Raw genomic sequence first — 4,350 nt, 5'->3', positions numbered from 1 at the left:
GCCCGCCGTCCGCGCCGCCGTCCGCCGCCCGCGGGCGCCTTCCCTGCTCACTTGCCGCGGGTGCCCGGCCCTCCGGCCGCTCTCCTCCCGTCCTCCGCCGCTCCGTCCCGCCCCGTCCAGCCCGTGCCGCCCGGCTCCCGCAGGCCCCCCACGCCGCCCGCGTTCCTATGGACAGAAGCACGGACACCTGCAGGTGGGTGAGAGCCCGCGCGAGGGGCGGGGACGAGCGCGCCGACGCGGACCCGGGCGCGGGGCCCCTTTGTGTGGGGGCGGCCGCGCCGTGACCCGGCTGAACCCTCCTTTTGTCTCCGTGGAGGGGAGCGAGGCCGGAGCGAGGGCAGAAAGCGCGCGGCCGGACGTCGGCAGCGCCGGGCTGCGGGGTCCGGGCGGAGACCCGGCGGGCGGGCTGGCGGGCGGCGGTGTTGTTTCCCCGGCCGGCCGGGCTCCCGGCGTCTCCCGCCGGCGCGCTGCGGGGGTCTGGCTCGCCTGCTGCGGCTCGCGGGTCTGTTGGAGGTGGGAAGGAGGGCGGGAAGGAAGAAGAAAAGATCTGCCCTTCTAGTTTCCAAGTCTGAGGTGGTTCTGGAGAAGGAGAGGCGGCTCAGGGCTTTGCCCGACTTGTTTCCCTGCTCGGGAGGCACCTCAAGGTGCGTGTGGGGCGTGTGTGAAGGAACGTGCATCGCTGCGCTCTCTTATTTATTGTTTCTAACGGAGGAGGGCTTTCTCCGGGAGCCTCCCGCGTCCCCCACCCCCATCTGAGGCTGCGCACAGTGATTTGTATTTGTGATCAAATGCATCCAGAAACAGGAGTCCCCTGGGTAGAAGGCAGTGGGGCTGACCAACATCAAGCGAAAATCAAACGAAAGCCAAAAAATGTGTTAGATTGCTTTTTTAAGGCTAGGAAGGGACTTCAAGAGGGGAAAATGAACATAGCTGTGATTCTTACATATACTGTTTTTCTTTTGCTCTTTTCTTTTCTTTCTTTTTTTTTTTTTTGATTGGAAGTTTTGGTGTAAAGTTTTTTGGCCTCTCCCCCGACCCAACACACACACTCGGTTAGAATCAGCATGACAGAATATTCTACCTATGAAATGAACAGTCAGGCGAGTCGGGTAATGACGGCTTCCGTTGGAGGGCAGTAAACAAATGATGTAGCTTACTGTTCAGGCTTAAATATTTGCCTATCTAAGATACGAAGTCTTTAACATGAGGAAGACTGGACTGTTAGAACTGCCCCCTCCCCCATTATTCCTATCTTGTGTTACTCAGTGTGTTTATTCTGTGCCTGAAACCCAAGGATTGAGTTGTATATATTGAATACAGTGTTTTGAAGGGTACTGTAGGACGATATTTGTTTTCTCTAATTAGTTGGCTAAATTGCTTTGTGAATAGTTAATATGTATCTGTAGATATTCATATAGTAAGTGGAGTTCAGTTAGCATCTAGGGAATAAAATTTCCAAATTCAAAATTTTTATTGTAGATATTTGGATTGTATCTTTGTATGAATCTTAATCTCCAGGTCAGTTCTGGAAACTTTTGTCTTTTCTCTTAGCCATGTTGACAGACTTTAATGTGACAGTTACCGAGAGATTAAACAAAAATTTTGAGAAGCAAATACAGTTATACAACAATTTGGCGTGAGTGGAGGCCTTTTTTTTTTTTTTTTTTAAGCAGTATCTAAACATGAAGGAAATTGTGGTGCAAAAATGTTTGTTATTCAAATTTTTATCAAGAAAGATTTAAGAAATTTACCAGAGAAAAAACATAGTTTAATGAATTTTTATTGACAAACTCATTTTTGCTCGGTATTTTCAAAATGTTGATTTTTTTTTTCCTGTTTTTAAATAGTGATCTTTTTCTAGGAGAAAAATTTATCTTAGATTCATGCCCCAGTTACATTAGATTGGTATTTTTGTATGCCTGATTTTATAAATTTTTGGATTATGCTTCAATGTACTCTTTTAAAATCTAGAATAGTATTCGTCTGTGATCCTGCAAACTGTGGAGGTGATCATATTTCACTAGCTTCTGCTGTGACTTCCGGTCTAGATTAGGTAAATAAAGTTAAAAGCTGCACTGAGGCACCCAGCTACGTGTGTGGCTCTGGTAGGCTCTGGACTGATGTTCCTCTCGCATTTCTATTGTGAATAGTGCAAAGAGGAGAGGCATTGAAATCAGGGCTGGTTATCTCATCACTGGTGGGAGGGAGTTCTAGAACACTCTTAGGATTTCAGTTCTTCAGCTGGCTGAAGTATTAAAAAAGATAAGCTAACAAGTGAACCACTTGTTTATGTGTTTACATGGCTGTCAATGGTAGTGATAAGATTTAACAAAGAGTCACTGTGTAAACTAAATATTAATTGTTTTGGCAGAGTTGTATTTGTGCTAACAGTTTGCTTAGATCAGTACTGTAGTGTCTGTGGACTGGCTCAAAAATAATAGCAAGTTATTTTGTTTTTCACGGATACTAATTTTTTGCTTTTTATATAATTAATATTTTAATATAAACACATTTCAGAGAATGTTATTTTCAGCTTACTCCCTTTTTGGTAAGTTGGTGTTAAGGAAAGCATGTAAGTTTTCGTTTTTATGGTTGAATTTTTTTCTGCTGCTTTTTACATTGTGAGAAGTAAATGCTACTTCCAGAAAATGTGAATTTGTATAAAATTGGATTTTAAAATGCAACTGATACTTACTAGTCTTTTTTAAAAATTAAAAGAAAAGCACTAAGATGGCCGCAAATTTGATAGGTTTTAAAAAGCTGTAGATTTTCCTATTTAATTATCAATATTGCATCAAGGAAACTTTAAATGGCCAGTTTGTGTTAACTGAAACCCTCAAATGATTAGTATTAATAATAAAGGGAAAGTTGGACAGTAACAGTTTTAGTTTTTATAATCTGTGACTTTGAAGTCCTCTGTTGCACACAGGCTTTTGTAGCCTGATGGGCAACTGGCCTGACTGTGAGAGGTGTGGACAGTAGCCTCTCAGTCTAGCCTTTATGTCATCTCATATTGTCTTAGACCAGTACAAGCCCATCCTGCTTGCTGAAAACACAGAATTCATTCTTGGATTAATATTCTGGTGCCAGATGTATGAGGCTGGCTCCAAAGAAGCTTTTTCTCTTAAATACTGTCAAAAATAGAGAAGCTGAAGATTGGAGAGAAGCCATTTATTTTGAACAGTTTTATTTTATGACAGTTTGTGTTTGTAAAGAAACCTGCTCACAATATTTACTTAAGCAGAGAAGCCCCATAAGTTTCTTTCCTTTTCTCCCCCCCCCTTTAAAAAAGTTTCCACAGAGTTTAACTCTTATGTGATGCTTCTTGACTTTCTGATTAGTTGATTTATAGACATTATTTACCAGCATGATTGGAGAATTCTTTTGCTGGACTGAAATTGCACTCTCCCTGTGCTCTGGTCTGTTTCCTAGGTAACAAATGCCCTGCATAGATTCTGTAATGAGGACTGTGGTTGGCTAGTTACTGTGTAAATTCTGTTGTTTGGTAAAGCTTAGTTTTAAATTTAAATAAAGGTCAAGAAAGCAAAAGTACTGGAAATGCAAATTTGGGGATTTTATTTGTATCCAATACCAACAAAGTTTAATGGGCTTTTCTGGAGAAAGGCAAATTATGCAGCGGTATTCAGGTTTGTTTTGCAGTCTTTAAACAGTTGGAAAGCTTTTTCACTGTTTCCTAGTGGTGATGCTAATAGTTCTGGTGATAGGATATATTTCAGAAACATGTTGTCACACTTGCAAGTAATAGAGAAATCAAAGAGCTGTGGTAGGGGGACATCAGTAATATTTTTATACTGAAAGGGAAGTAACATCACAGAAGAAAAATTGGAAAGTAACTTCTGAAAACTTTAAGATATTGAAGTATTTAAGAAACTTTTATTTTTTTTAGCTGAAGTTTTTTATTAACTCATTTACTTGTCTTCTGGTTTGTTGAAGCCGTAAGTCAGACGACACTTGCTACAATGTCTGTCACAGTGGCTGGCCTTGAAAACTCCTGCACAGCACTCAGCTGAAGGGCGCTTTGGATAAGGATGACTAATTTTGCCATTTTCAACCACCTTGTAGTATTTTAGGACAGCCAACTTAACCTTCTTTCTCTTATGCTTATTCTTCTTAGGAGTGGTGTAAGACTTTTACCTTTTCTTAGCACAACATGGAGTCTCAACACAAGATGAGGGGTAGACTCCTTTTGAATGTTGAGACAAGGTATGTCCATCTTCCAGTTGCTTACCAGCAAAGAGGGAGGAATTCCTTCCTTATCCTGGATCTCGGCCTTTACATTTTTTTGTAGTGTCCGAGGATTCAACCTCAGGTGTGATGCCCCCCCCCCCC

General features: G+C 42.3%; 1 protein-coding gene across 3 annotated transcripts in view; it reads left to right on the top strand.

Annotated features, from left to right (window-relative positions):
• The first annotated feature begins 2 nt into the window (after positions 1-2).
• Kiaa1958 (KIAA1958 ortholog) overlaps positions 3-4,350 on the top strand; it is a 185,453-nt gene continuing 181,105 nt past the window's right edge. For 2 of the 3 annotated variants that reach the window (XM_023707545.1, XM_023707546.1), the window contains exon 1: positions 17-193. The gene's annotated coding sequence lies outside the window, so the exon portion shown is untranslated. Of the gene's footprint in view, positions 194-4,350 lie in introns of all 3 variants that reach the window. The other variant, XM_004647257.2, reaches the window with a different exon arrangement.

This window comes from Octodon degus, unplaced genomic scaffold, assembly GCF_000260255.1.
Source record: "Octodon degus isolate 3935 unplaced genomic scaffold, OctDeg1.0 scaffold00297, whole genome shotgun sequence".
Lineage (NCBI taxonomy): Eukaryota > Metazoa > Chordata > Mammalia > Rodentia > Octodontidae > Octodon > Octodon degus.
This window is presented reverse-complemented; position numbering and strand designations above follow the sequence as displayed.